Source organism: Protopterus annectens, chromosome 3.part0 (genome assembly GCF_019279795.1).
Source record: "Protopterus annectens isolate FY-2018-M chromosome 3.part0, PAN1.0, whole genome shotgun sequence".
Taxonomy (NCBI): Eukaryota; Metazoa; Chordata; order Ceratodontiformes; family Protopteridae; genus Protopterus; species Protopterus annectens.
The window spans coordinates 841,691,421-841,703,910 of NC_056731.1; the positions used below are offsets into that span (position 1 = coordinate 841,691,421).

The window sequence follows — 12,490 nt, forward strand, 5'->3', positions numbered from 1 at the left end:
AAATTTGAGAAAGCTGGTCAAATTATTCATAATGGCAACAAATAACTCAAGTTGTTCCCTGGTGCCACTCCAGACATTTAACAAACCATTTCAGCTTATATTTTATGGAGTTCTCAAAGTTTAAGCTTCAATTCTTTAGTGGAACAGAAGTGTGGAATAATATTATACATTTATTAACAATGAAATTATTGCTGTCATAAAGACATAAGAGGGTGGTAAGTGGAGTGCACGTTTCTGTACAGATGGGGCTTAATGGAAGCAACATCGAATACTTGTCTGATTGTGTGTTAATGTAGCAGGCACTGACAGGCAGTGACACAATGGCATACTGTTAATTTAGCAGTCACAAAAGTAATTGCTCATTGTGGACCTGTCACCATGCAGGTTTTATTCAAGATTGTGCACTGCCCATATTGTATGCTTTGGAAATCCCAGTCCTAGTACAGTATGCCACTGTCATATGGTCCCATGGACCTTACACTAGCAGTGCTGTTGAGTCAGTGCCGTGTCTAAATCATAGCAATAGAGATATCTGCCAGGGACATATGGTAGAGTTAATGAACAGCATGGCATTAGGCTTGGCCATTATATGCCATACTTATTATATTAACCTTGTGCTACATACAGCATAGTACAATGTCAACACACCGAAGCAATAAATGTTTTCCTGAAGCATATTATAAAGACAACATAATAATCAAATGCAGCTTAAAGGGCCACAGATCCCACAGTCAGCATCTTTCTTGCAACACTGCAGACCTCAGGAGGAGATGAAAAAGAACTACATTACATTGGAAGTTTATAGTTTGTACTGGCAACCTGTATGCAGACCAAGGTTTACAGCAGAGGATTCATTGCAGTTTTGTACTGTGATTTCCTGTTAAGTCGGTGTTTTACCAGTCATGTTTACATGTCGAATTTGCCTGCCACTCCATTTGGGTTTGTGGGGTCCTGTGCATACAGTGATGGCCTTGTAGTGGCTTTGCTCTCACAATGTACAGAATCACTGCTGCCAAACCTCTCAAGTCTTTTTCATCATCTCATCTCCTGCTGTCTCACTGCACAACTTACAGTCAGTGCAGTGCACTGTTGGTATATCCTATTTTGGAAAATCCAGTACTGGAACAGTATGTCGCTAAAATAAGATCAAAATATGTCTAATACAGCATCCACTGCTATATAATGTGTCTTTCTTGCATGATCCTTTTGCTTAAATCTTGCTAACTAAGTTCACTAACTAGACCTAAAAATACCTCCTAGTATGACAACATGCAATTACTTTTGTCATTCTTCAGTTAGTAATATAATGACTTGCCTTAGGAGGCCCCAAACTGATTGTAGATGAACACTTGTTACAACAGAGTTAGACATCAGGAGAATTTTGTATCAAGATTGTACATTGCTAGATGTTCTTCATGTTTCACTGTTGCAGTCATTACATTTGGATGATCTGCTTGCAGGTAGCCCTCAGTCGGCCTGATTAACAAAGTCTTGGGTCCTGCTTCATTTGCTGTCCCTTCTTCCATGACGTCAGGTTGTCAGGGGTATAAAACATGCAGCCGACACCATTATATCAGTCTTTCTTGCCGTGCGGTGCCCGAAGCAGAAGCAGTTCGAAAGTGCTGGTCGGCCGACTCCTGAAATTTTCATTTTTGAGTTTCAGAACCGAAGTCTTCAACTAAAGCCAAGTATCCCGTTTGGGAAACTTTTTCTTGCTCCTTACCGTTGTCAGTAAAAGTTAATAATTGCATTACTTGTGGAAAGCAAATACCTCATAAAGATTTTCATTCATACTGTATTCCTGACCATGACGTACCTTGCTGTTGATTTTGTGCTTTATTTAATCAGCGCACTATCCGTCGCCGATATATTTTCGCCTCTAAATATTTCGGTTCTCGGTTTAACTATCCAGAAATGTCATTTGTTAGCCATTCGACTACCGGGATTCTGAAAAAACGCAAAGAAAAAGACAAGAGACAGGCTGCCAAGGTCCAAAACTGCCGACGACGCTTCTCCTAAGCCAATCGCCAGTTCGCCGGTACTCAGTGAGGCACTTTCGCAGCCACTGATACCTCCTACTTCTGATTCACAGGCCTCTACTGAGACCCATTTGGAGTCCAGTATGCTGTGAGATACTTTAACTATGGAACCCATGGATGTCTCTACCTTGGATGGGTCCGGAGCCACTGTGCAGGCACCGGCTTCTGAGGATGTATTCAGGCCTATGGTCTTGCATATTAAACCGACGCATCCTTCTTCACTTAGGCCTAACTCTCGAATCATGCCTAAAAAACTGACGCCCAGGCCACATGCTCAGGCCTGTATGCCTAAAAAACAAATGATAAGAATGGCTGAAGATCTAATAACTCTAATCAGGGGTAGCCAACCCCCCTCCCCCTTTGTAAGAGGCCTAGGACTGAAGTTGTTTATGAATCTTCTGACCGGGATTCTGTTTTTTCTGATTCTTCTGATGATCTGGATTTGCCCTTATCTACTTATGAGGATTCTGATTGCAGAGGACTCCATTCCATCTGCTTCCCCTCCAGAGGATTTTTCTTTTGGGGAAACCTTACATACTCTAAGGGAGTATTTCCACTGGGAAAGCCAGGATTTTTCTGCTTCAAAAAAGAGGCTTAGGGATTTCTTACTCCTACCTCAGCATAGGCCTTTAGCTATTCCTCCTGTACTAGACATTGTTGATGATGCTTTTTCGGAATCTAGTTTGGCTCCTGATTCCTTGCCTCCTGCTCCCAGAAAACCTGACAGATACTACAGGGTCCCTGAGTCACACAAGTTCCTTTTTAAAAATCCTATTGCGGATCCAGAGACTATTTCACAGGGGCCCAAGGGCATTAAGGCTTCTACTGCTAAAAATCCTAACCCTTCTGATAGAGACTCCAGGGCACTGGATAGATGGGGTAAGAAGGTTTACACTTCTGCAACCTTGGCCATTAGGGCTTTAAACTGCCAGTTTCATATGTTAAAGTATCAGCAACATGTTATTGGATTGCTTAAACAGAAAATGATGCTGATTCCTGACTGTGTGGAAAATAAAGAATTACAGGATTTAATGCATTCTGCTGAACAAGTTGGAAAACATACTTTACAATGTGGTTTTGATTCATTAGAGGCCTCTTGCAGGACTGTTGTTACTGGTTCTGTGCTCAGTAAGCATGCTTGGCTAAAGGAACAATCTTTGCCTGATCATGTTAAAGCTAAATTGTTGGATGCTCCCTTAAATTAGGACCGCCTGTTTGGCAATAAGGCTGAGTAAGTTCTTAAAAAGATGAAAGATAAAGCTAAATCTATGCAAGCTGTTAAAGATTTCTTACAAGTTCAGCCTCCTAGATTTATTAGGCACTGGCCCTCTAAGAACTGGTTCTTTCCAGCCCCTTCCAGGTTTTCTCAAGCCAAACCCAGACACATCAAAACCCCCAGGTTTTAGTCCCAGGGGACACACAGGACTAAGCAGTGGGGGGCCACCACTTCCAAATCTGGGAGTAATAAGACTCCTCTCTATGATAAACTGTCTCAATGACTTATTTTTAAAATTTCCAAGCACTTATCAACTGACTGCCCCTTTGGGGGGAAAGATTGCTCTTCATGCAAAGAACTAGGAACTCATTGCCCAGGAGAAATGGGTTTTAAATATAGTGTCCCAGGGATAGAGATTTCACTTCCACACGTTGCCAACACCAAGCGGGTGGCCGGACTTTCTCTCTTAAGCATGGGGGCTATTCAACTGGTACCAGAAGAGGAAACAGGACAAGGTTTCTACTCAAGACTTTTCCTGGTACCCAGAAAAGACAATTCATGGCGTCCTATCCTGGACCTGTCTACTCTAAACACCTTTTTGGAGATTCCAAAATTCAAGATGCTGACTCTTCACCAATTACTTCTTATGCTAGGCAAAGATGCCTGGTTGGCAACATTAGATTTAAAAGAAGCATACCTGCACATCCCAATCAGGGAATCTTGCAGAAGATACCTACACTTCAAAGCAGGCTAGACGCACTGTCAGTTCTCTGCACTGCCCTTTGGCTTATCTACTGTGCCCAGGGTATTCACAAAGTGCCTAGCTCCAGTTATTGCATTTTGCAATCAAAAGAAATATTCAAATATACCCATACCTGGACGATTGTCTAATTCAGGCAGAAAGCAAGGACATACTTTTGAATCATCTGGCCTTTGTACAAAGGGTTCTAACTTGTCTGGGGTACACCATAAACAAAAAGAAATCACACCTGGTACCCTGTCAACAAATTATATACCTGGGAGCAAGCTTGAATACAACTTCCCAGATGGCTTACCTCACGCCAGAGAAACAAATTCATTTAACAACCTACTTCAAACAAGTGGCCACACAAACCCTGCTATCTGCAAGACAAATTCTGCAAGCCTTGGGGTTCATGGCCTCCTGCATTCTTCTAATTCCGTATGCAAGACTGCATATGAGGAAACTACAGTGGTATCTAAAAAGCCTATGGTGTCAACATTCTCAGGATCTAGAAGCAATTATTCCTATCATACCTTGCCTATGCCTAGAATTCCTTTGGCGGCCAGAGGCCTGCCACCAAAACAAGGGACTACCTTTCACACCACTACCTGCTGCCCAAACTCTAACAACAGATGCATGAGACTATGCATGGGGGGGCTCACCTGGCAGGGAAGTGCATTCAGGGCAAATGCAACCCAAGTCAAATGCACCTGCATATCAATCAAAAAGAAATGTTAGCTGTACCGAATGCTCTGACAGCCTTCAAGGACCACATTCTTCCAGGACAACTTATGGTAAAGACGGAAAACACCACTGTTATGTGGTACATAAACAAGCAGGGGGGGTACACATTCTTACCCTCTCATTGTGGAACACAGCCTTGGACTACCAAGTGCACCTACAAGCTCAATTCATGCCAGAAAAATTAAATACACTGGCAGACGGACTAAGCAGAAACCTCATGGAACCACATGAGTGGAAACTGGAACCAAGGATTTTCAACATGTTGACAAGCAAATGGGGGAGCCCAGCTATAGACCTGTTTGCCTCTCCCCAGAACTACCAATTGGACAAATTTTGCACAAGGACTCCCCATAAACAAGCCTGGAAAGTGGATGCTCTGTCCTTCAGCTGGAAAAACCTATCAGTCTGTGCCTTCCCCCCTCTGCCTCTGCTCTCCAAAGTACTACTAAAAATCAAACAGGACAAACAAAGGATGATTTTGATTGCTCCAGACTGGCCACACCAACACTGGTACCCCCTCCTGTGCAGTGTGTCATGGTTTTCCCCATGGCACCTGCCTCAGACTCTGTCCCTGTTTTCTCAGCAGGAGAACCAGATTCTGCACCATCAGCTTTTAACACTGAACCTTGCAGCCTGGCTAATTACATAATCTCTCCTTTACCATCCCTCAGTGAACCTGTGATGGATATCATTTCACAGGCAAGGAGACCTAGTACTAGAAAATCTTATGCTGAAAAATGGAAAAGATTCAGTGCCTGGAACCAATCTCAAGGGATGAGCCCAGCAGCGCCCAATTTACCTCATATTTTACAATACTTAACTGAGATGCATCACAAGGGCCTGTCTTTCTCCTCCATTAAAATCCACGCCTCAGCCATTTCAGCTCATTATAACACAGAACCTCCCCTCTTCTCTCATCCACTGCTCAAGCAGATGTTCATCGTGTTACCCTGCTGCAGTCATCACACTTGGGTTATCCTGTCGTCAGGCGGTCCCGCAGTCGGCCGGAATTCCAAAGTCTTGGTCCAGCGTCGGTTGCTGTCGCTTCTTCCCTGACGTCAGTGTGCCAGGGGTATAAATAATGCATCCAACACCATTTTCTTCAGTCTTTCTTGCTGCGCGGTGCCCGAAGCAGAAGCAATTCGCAAGTGCCGGTCGGCCGACTCGAGATTTTCGAAGTCGAATTTTAGATCCGAAGTCTTCAATAAAGCTAAGTACCCCGTTGGGGAAACTTTTCTTACCTCAGACCGATGTCAGAAAAAGTTAACAATTGTATTTCTTGTGGGAAGCAAATACCTCATAAGGATTTTCATTCTTACTGCATACCTTGCCTAGGCCCAGACCACGACGTCACTGGTTGTCGTTTTTGTGCTAGGTTTAATAAGCGTACTATAAAAAGACGCTTTGATTTCGCACTACACTACTTTGGTAGAAAATTTAACTACACTATGCTGTCGGAGCAACCGACTACCGGCGTGCACAAAAAGCGCAAGGACAGGGACAGGCAGCCTAGACCCAGGCCAGACTCCGAGGCCTCGGCTGGTCCGGTCTCTGGTTCACCGGTCTTCAGTGAGGCTCTGACGCAGCCCCTGACTACCGCAGCTCTTGAACCCGAGACCACTTCAGAGCTTTTGGCAGAGAGTACTAGGCTGACGCAGCCATTTTGTTTAGCCCCTACCGACTACACTGCTGATAAAGATGTCGGTGCTACAGAAACACCTTTGGTTTCTGAAGGCGTCTTCAGACCGACGACGCTCACCATAAAAACGTATCCTAAGACTAAGACTCCTATTAAACCTAAAAAGACTGCACTTCAGTCTCCAGTTCAAGGCCCCATGCCTAAGAAGCAGATATTCAAAATGGCTGAAGATTTGATCTCTTTAATCAGGGGTTCCCAGCCCCCACCCGACAAAAGGCCTAGACAAGAGGAAGATTATGCCTCCTCTGAACAAGTTTCTATTTCCTCAGGCTCCTCTGAGGACCAAGATTACTCCTTCTCCCCTTATGAAGATTCTGATGCTGAGGATTCCATTCCCTCAGCTTCTCCTCCTGAAGACTACTCCTTTGGGGAAACTTTACACACTATGAGGGTCAGGACTACTCTGACTCAAAGAAAAGGCTCAGAGAGTTTCTTTTACTCCCCAGCACAGACCACTTGCCATCCCCCCAGTTTTAGACATTGTGGATGATGTTTACTTAGAATCCAGTTTGAACCCAGATTCTCTGCCTCCTGCTCCAGCCAAACCTGACAGATACCATAGAGTTCCTGACTCCTACAAATTCCTTTATAAAAGCCCTGTTGCTGATCCAGCGACTATCTCCCAGGGTCCCAAAGGGGCTAAGGCATCTATGGCAAAAAATCCTGTACCCTCTGAAAAGGACTCCAGAGCACTAGACAGGTGGGGGAAAAAGGTTTACACCTCAACCACTCTAGCTATGAGGGCACTAAATTGCCAATTTCAAATGCTAAAATATCAGCAATTTCTAATGTCTCAGTTAAAACAAAAAATGAGCACACTCCCCCAACAGTCTGAATTGAAAGAAATGCAGGATCTGTTACATGCAACTGAACAGGTGGGCAAACATACTTTACAATGTGGTTTTGATTCTTTGGAGGCTTCCTGCAGAGCAGCTGTCACTGGGTCAGTTATACGTAGGCATGCATGGTTAAAGGAACAAACTCTGCCTGATCATGTTAAAGCAAAGCTTCTAGATGCTCCCTTACAGCAGGATGTTCTTTCTGGAGTTAAAGCAGAAGAAGTCTTGAAGAAAATGGTGGATAAGGCAAAATCTATGCAGACAGTCAAAGATTTTCTACAGGTACAGCCTCCTCGCTTCAGCAGAAATTGGCCAACAAAAAATTGGTCCTTTCCAGCTACTGACAGACCACAGAGGGGGAAATACAGACGTCCAAGAGGCAGAGGGCAACCACAAGCCAAGTACAAACCTCGTCAATGGGCCACTGCAACACAGAAGGGAGGAGAAGACAGGTCCCCAACTACCAGGAGGCAAACTCAATGACTTGCACCTCATCTGGCCAAGCAACACTCTCCTGGCAGCCCCCTTGGGAGGAAAACTCTCACTTTTTTCAGACAACTGGCACATTGTCACAAATGACAAATGGGTCCTAGACATAAGTTCACGAGGATACAGATTCCATTTCCACACCTTGCCAATGAAAAGAGGAATGCCAAACCTGCCACAAAATCAATGGGCAGAGGCACAAAAACAAATTACAGCTCTCATGGCCATGAGAGCCATTCAACTGGTACCTACCCCAGAGCAAGGCCAAGGATTTTACTCAAGACTCTTTCTAGTGCCCAGAAAGGACAATGCCTGGAGACCAATTCTGGACCTTTGAATTCTAAACACCTTCTTACAAGTACCCAAATTCAAGATGCTAACACTACAGCAGCTTCTTCCCATGTTGGACAAGAAAGCATAGCTAGGAGTGTTGGACCTCAAGGAGGCATACCTGCATGTCCCTATCAGACAAAGTTGCAGAAGATACCTCCATTTTATTGCAGGTTCAACCCATTACCAATTCTCTGCACTGCCCTTTGGCTTATCTACTGCGCCCAGGGTCTTCACAAAATGCCTGGCACCAGTAATTGCATACTGCAGACAGAGGAATTCAAATATACCCATACCTGGACGACTGCCTCATCCAAGCAGAAAGCAAGGACAAACTCTTACAACATCTGGCTTTTGTAAAACATCATCTAAGTTGCCTAGAGTACACAGTAAATGAAAATAAATCAAAACTAATACCCTCACAAACCATGACATTCCTGGGTGCCAGCTTGAATACAACGGCCCAGAAAGCTTATATGATGCCCGACAAACAACTGCAACTGACTCTATATTTCAAAACAATGGCAACAAAGACCCAACTACCTGCAAGAAAAATTCTGCAGGCCTTGGGCTTCATGGCATCTTGCATACTACTAATACCATTTGCAAAGCTGCATATGAAGAAATTACAGTGGTACCTAAAAAGCGTATGGTCTCAACACAGCCACAGCTTGGACACAATGATATCTCTCATTCCCTGCCTACAACAGGAGTTTCTATGGTGGTGACAGGCATGTCACCTCAACAAGGGTCAGCCTTTCACCTTGCCCCCAGCCAGGCAAACTATGATAACAGATGCATCGGACTATGCCTGGGGGGCACACATGGCAGGACAGTGCATTCAAGGCATATGGACTGCAGATCAAAGGAATTTGCACATCAATCAAAAAGAGATGCTAGCTGTGCAGAATGCTCTGACAGCCTTCAAGAATCTATTGCATCCAGGACAACTTACAGTAAGGATGGACAACACCACAGTAATGTGGTACATAAACAAACAAGGGGGTACACACTCCTACCCTCTATGCAGGCAAGCAATGACCTTATGGAACACAGCACTGGCCTATCAAGTTCAGTTACAAGCTGAATTCCTGCCAGGAAAAAAGAACACATTGGCAGACGACCTCAGCAGAAACATCATGGACCCCCACGAGTGGAAACTGGATCCTCAAGTATTTGCAATGATAACTCAAATTGGGGCCTTCCAGACATAGACCTGTTTGCCAGTCCTCAAAACTATCAACTGACAAAATTTTGTACAAGAACACTTCACCATCAAGCTTGAAAAGTGGACGCACTCTCATTCAGTTGGAAAAACCTGACAGTATATGCCTTCCCTCCATTACCTCTCCTCACAAAGGTGCTTCTGAAAGTCAGAAAGGAGAGACCACAACTGATACTCATAGCCCAAGACTGGCCACGCCAGCACTGGTACCCACTATTGAGGAATATGGCCCAGGGCCCACCTTGGATTTTACCACAAATTGCCCATTTGCTCACACAGCAAAACAATCAGATTCTTCACAGCCAGCTCAAAACCTTAAATATGGCTGCATGGCAAATCACCTAAGCATCCAGCCAGCTCCGCTTTCCCAAGCAGTTATGGATGTTATTCTGGAAGCTAGGAGGCCCAGCACCAGGAAGGCCTATTTGGATAAATGGAAAAGGTTTTGCGCCTGGAACCAAGCTAAAGGCCAAAACACACTTCAGCCTCACATGCCTTAGATTCTACAGTACCTAACTGAGATGTTGCACAAAGGACTTTCTTTTTCTTCCATTAAAATCCATGCATCAGCTATTTCAGCCCACTACAACACGGATCCACCCTTATTTTTGCATCCACTTCTAAGGCAGTTCCTCAGAGGGGCAAATAACATTAGGCCCCCCAGGAGAGCACCTACACCAACATGGGACCTCAATTTTGTTCTGGAAAAACTTACGCTACCTCCTTTTGAACCAGCTTTCTCTGCAGATCTACAGTTTCTATCATGGAAGACTGCCCTGCTACTAGCAATAACTTCCGCTAGAGGTGTCTCAGAGCTGCAGGCACTAATGGCAGTGGAACCTTTCCTCATTTTCCATCAAGACAGAGTTTCTCTACAAACTAATCCTTCTTTCATGCCTAAGGTGGTTTCCAGTGTGGCTCTAAATCAAACCATCCACTTACCCTCCTTCTTCCCAAATCCACAGAACAAAGGAGAAAGACTCCTGCATTCCTTGGACATTCACAGGCAACTTCGCTACTACTTGGATAAAACTAAGGCTTTCAGAAAATCTGACCAGCTCTTTGTATCCTATGCTACAACTTCAGAAGGGAAGGCCATATCAAAACAAACCATTTCCAAATGGATAGGACATTGCATTCGTTTTTGCTCTACCCATCATGGAAAACCAGTTCTTGCTACCATTAGGCCCCACTCTACCAGGGCAACAGCTACATCTACAGCCTTCCTCAGGGGGGTTCCTACCAAGGAGATTTTGGAAGCTGCAACTTGGAGTTCAGTACACACCTTTACCAAACACTATCACTTACCACTTTACTCTAAGACTAGAGCTGGCTTCGCCACTGCAGTTCTGCAGGGCCTTCTAGCCTCCTCTAACCCTCTCTAACTCCTCCACCCATCCTTAGCTTTGGGATTCTACCCAAGTGTGATGACTGCAGCAGGGTAACATGATGAACATAGTGCAGTTTTGTACCTACCATAAATGTAGATGTTTGAGTGTTCACCCTGCTGCAGTCCAGGTTACCCTCCCTCCATCCCCTCTGATCTAACTGGCTAAAATCTCTACATTACCTTCCTGATGTATTTGCTTATAGCTGGAGGGATTTTGTGTTTGTGCAGAAATTACTTACTTTGGTACTAATTACTGACCACCTTTTTGAGGGCACCTGACATCTGGGGCAAGAAAAACTGAAGAAAATGGTGTCAGATGCATTATTTATGCCCCTGGCGCACTGACGTCAGGGAAGAAGCGACAGTAATCGATGCCAGACCAAGACTTTGGAATTCCGGGCAACTGCGGGACCGCCTGACGACAGGATAACCCAAGTGTGATGACTGCAGCAGGGTGAGCACTCGAACATCTACATTTATGGTAGGTACAAAACTGTACTTTCCTCAGAGGGGCCAAAAATTTGAGACCACCCAGGAGAGCTCCAGCCCCAGCCTGGGGCCTTAACTTTGTTTTGGAGAAACTCACTCTACCTCCTTTTGAGCCAGCTGCTACTGCAGACTTGAAATTTCTTTCTTGGAAAACAGCTTTCCTTTTAGCAATCACTTCAGTTAGAAGGGTATCTGAATTACAGGCCTTTATGGCAGTGGAGTCTTTCATCATCTTTCATACGGACAGGGTGTCCCTCAGAACCAATCCATCCTTCATTCCCAAGGTGGTATCCAATGTGGCTCTTAATCAGTCCATTCATTTGCCAACCTACTCTCCCAATCCACAGAACAAAGGGGAACGGATACTGCATTCCTTAGATGTGCACAGACAACTTAGATTCTACTTGAACAGGACTAAACCTCAAAGGAAATCTGAACAACTGCTGGTGGCATTTGCTGCAGGGGCAGAGGGGAAGGCTATTTCAAAGCAAACCATTTCTAAATGGATAGGCCATTGCATTCATTTCTGCTATGAGCACCATGGAAAACCTATCCCCCAGGGGATCAGACCTCACTCCACCAGGGCTGCATCTACCTCTACAGCCTTTCTCAGAGGTGTCCTTACCAGGGACATCCTAGAAGCTGCTACCTGGAGTTCTGTACATACTTTCACCAAGCATTATCATTTGCCAATTTTCTCTAAATCCAGAGATGGCTTTGCCACTGCAGTCTTGCAGGGACTTATAGCTGGTCATAATGCTATCTAAATTCTTCCTCCCAACTATAGCTTTGGGAATCTACCCAAATGTAATGACTGCAACAGTGAAACATGAAGAACATAGTACAGTTGTGTACACTTGCCATAAATGTAGATGTTCGTGTGTATTCACTGTTGCAGTCCTGGTTACCCTCCCTCCAGCCCCCTAACTTCTTTTGGCTATACCTCTACTTTCCTTTACTATGCTTAAAAGCCTTTTTGGTGTATTTGCTTTTTTGTTGGAGGTATATCATTGTACTTTTATATTTAATTGCTCCCCATTAGGGGGGCACCTGATATCTGGGGCAAGAAAAACTGATGTAATGGCTTCAGCTGCATGTTTTATACCCCTGACAACCTGACATCATGGAAGAAGGGACAGCAACTGACGCAGGACCCAAGACTTTGTTAATCAGGCCGACGGCTACCTGCAAGCAGATAACCCAAATGTAATGACTGCAACAGTGAATACACTCGAACATCTACATTTATGGTAAGTGTACACAACTGTACTTTCTTTCAAACCACACCTAT

At 44.5% G+C, this 12,490-nt stretch overlaps 1 protein-coding gene across 2 annotated transcripts in view; it reads left to right on the forward strand.

The window, feature by feature from the left end:
• The window catches only part of CDH20 (cadherin 20), a 330,188-nt gene that overhangs the window by 147,464 nt on the left and 170,234 nt on the right, over positions 1-12,490 (forward strand). The window lies entirely within an intron of this gene.